Raw genomic sequence first — 3,007 nt, 5'->3', positions numbered from 1 at the left:
GGTGTGCTCTGATTGGCCAGCTATCCAGTGCGTTGTGATTGGCCGAATACCTCAAGTGTGTGACGGAAATGTTAGTTACGCCCCTTACCATACTGTGATGCCGTGTCCGGCCGGAGCGACGATTCAAAAACATGAAAACCCATTATAAACAAGGCAGTTGTTGCATCCAGTGGGGACATAATTACAGATTATAATGACTAATGCCAAACGAAATATGCGCATCGCGTCACTCGCAGGATATTTTCTGTGTCACTCGCGCGAATAAAAACATAACGCGATCAACCATGCTTGAGATAACTACAATCGCTGTTTTGTACCTGTTGTCAAAAAGTCCCAAATACGATGGAAAGCCAAACGCCGACGTGTCTGGGTTCTTTAACCCCTGACTACTACAACAATTATTACAACTTTTGTTTAAAAGAATAATCACACAATACGCTATTTCTTCCATGTTTTAATTTTAATGGTAAACCCATTAAATAAAGAGTTTGCCAAAAAATAAAGAGTTTAACTCTTTAAAATAAAGAGAACATGCCAGGGAAGGCAGTTTTTGTCAGAGCCCTTGTTATTCTTAATTTTGACATTCATTTTAATTTTTACACCAGACATATATATCGGTTCAAAATATCGGTTATTGGTCTACTTGATCTGTAATAATCGGTATCGGCCTTGAAAAACACATATCGGTCGACCCCTAATATACACTGATATTACTATTATTTTTATTATTGATAGCAGCATCTCTGTAGCAATGCTAATAAAATACAACTACCACTACAACTGATTTTAATTGTTTTCTATGCTCCAGACCTTTATAATAATTCTTCCATTGTCTGATTCAACTGGACATGTCAAGAAGCTCTTCGCTGATTGGCTTGCGTGAGAACGCGTCATGCGAATTTTCTGCTCAAGTTGACATTTTTGAACTTGCACGAAAGACGCGATTGAGGCGAATATCGTGCGTTCGCTGCAAACACGTCGCGCATTTCGCGTCATCCGGCGCGAATTCGGCTCTATTCGCATCTTTGCATTGACTTTGTATGCAATCTACTTGCGCGAATAATTACATTCGCATCTGGTGTGAACACCATTATACTGTCTTTTTACGGTTGCGTTGCGTCGCGCCGCGTAAACATACTCTTAACTTTTATAAAGAATATCTCTTTGGATTTGAGACTTTAGTCTTTGCAACTTTACAGATCTTCTTTATGCACCAAGAGCTTGTAACACTCCAAAGAGAAAGAAAACATTGAAATCGCATCATATGACCCCTTTAAAGGGTCATGAAACCCCAGGCTACTTTTTCTGAGATTTTAGCAGAGGTGTTTGTGTTGCACATCAGACAAGACAATGTTAGCATCCGATAATTTTAACTGTTGGAGAAAACTGGTTAATTTTAAGCTTTTTTGCACTATTTTCATCTTCTGGGTTTAAAATCTACATCCTGTTGGCAATGGACTAATAGTACATCGATTACGCGTCAGTGTCTATTAAATTATTCATGAGACTGCGTGTTCTTATCCTATGAGAAGATGCTTTGCTTAATTATTCACAACAGCATGTGTTGATTTGCTATGACAGACGTTTCAGACCGTGAGATCGCGTACATTAACTGAGAGAAACGTTCATGAATCGAAGAAGAGTGTTTGTTTTTGCTTTGTAATACGAGTTCGGCACAAATGCGATTCTTTCTCTTAGTGAGCATAACCGTTTTTACAGCTCTGTGATACAACCCGTCAAAAGGCTTATATAAACGCCGCAGAATAAGCCTTAAAGGAACACTCCACTATTTTTGAAAATAGGCTCATTTTCCAGCTCCTTTAGAGTTAAACAGTAGAGTTTTACCGTTTTCGAATCCATTCAGCCGATCTCCGGGTCTGGCGGTAGCACTTTTAGCTTAGCTTAGCATAGATCATTGAATCTGATTAGACTGTGAGCATCTCGCTCAAAAATGACCAAAGAGTTTCTATATTTTTCCTATTTAAAACTTGACTCTTCTGTAGTTACATCGTGTACTAAGACCGACGGAAAATGAAGAGTTGTGATTTTCTAGACCGATATGGCTAGGAACTATACTCTCATTCCGGCGTAATAATCAAGGAACTTTGCTGCCGGCGCAATGATATTACGCAGCGCCTGAAAATAGTCCCAGCTAGGTAACTTCCAATCAGCCTATTGTCAGGCGCTGTGTAATATCCCCCTCCGCTGCAAACCACGCCCACTTTTGTAGCGTTTTTAAGACTGTGTTGAGAACTAAGCAGTGCTGAAACACGGGCTTTCATGACCCTTTAACAACATTCTCAAAATATGATTTATCCAATGTTCATGGAGCGTTTTCTGAAGCATTTTCATTGGACATTCATATTTTTATTTAAAAAAACCTTACTACTTATTAGTTACTACTTCAGACAACATTCAAACGTGACATTCAAATAATATTTAAAAAATTATAAAATGAAACATTCTCTTAATTCACATAAAAAACAAACGAACTAAAAAAAACGATGTTTTCAGATAACATTCAAAAAGAACGTTTTCTTAATGGGAACGTTTAGCAAAACGTTCTCAGAAGCTATGTTTAGCTGAAAGACGGCTGTCTGATGGTCAAAACAAACCGAAGCACCTTCAGTCACACAAACATTCATTCTGAAACATCTACTGATTTAATTTCACTCATTAGGCTTTTGTTCAGTTCCACAGACTGGTTTATCCGCACTGAGGCGAAGTCATTCGGATCCTTTCATTTGGACACCTTTTAATGAGGCTATCACAGAACAATTACATTCAGTCTTCAGATAATAAACTCATGTTACCCGATAAACACCCTGAAAATATGGACTTGAGCGCGCAAGTGTTCAAATGTAAAGCAGAAACACATGTTGTTATTGTCAGGAACACAAACAGCAGCAGTTTGAGCCGCAGACGCGAACGCAGCCAATCACAGAAGAGAGTCCGCCGAGGAGGCGGGGCTTATGAGGTTTCCTGACCAATCAAAATCAAGCCCGAG

The 3,007-nt window shown here is 39.0% G+C and overlaps 1 protein-coding gene across 1 annotated transcript in view; it reads right to left on the bottom strand.

The window, feature by feature from the left end:
* Positions 1-3,007, bottom strand: part of LOC107704526 (COP9 signalosome complex subunit 6-like) — an 18,101-nt gene that overhangs the window by 14,915 nt on the left and 179 nt on the right. The gene's annotated exons all lie outside the window — the stretch shown is intronic.

This window comes from Sinocyclocheilus anshuiensis, unplaced genomic scaffold (genome assembly GCF_001515605.1).
Source record: "Sinocyclocheilus anshuiensis isolate Anshui unplaced genomic scaffold, SAMN03320099.WGS_v1.1 scaffold2026, whole genome shotgun sequence".
In the NCBI taxonomy this organism is placed as follows: Eukaryota; Metazoa; Chordata; class Actinopteri; order Cypriniformes; family Cyprinidae; genus Sinocyclocheilus; species Sinocyclocheilus anshuiensis.
The sequence above is the reverse complement of the archived record's forward strand: the minus strand, read 5'-3'. Positions and strand labels throughout refer to the sequence as shown.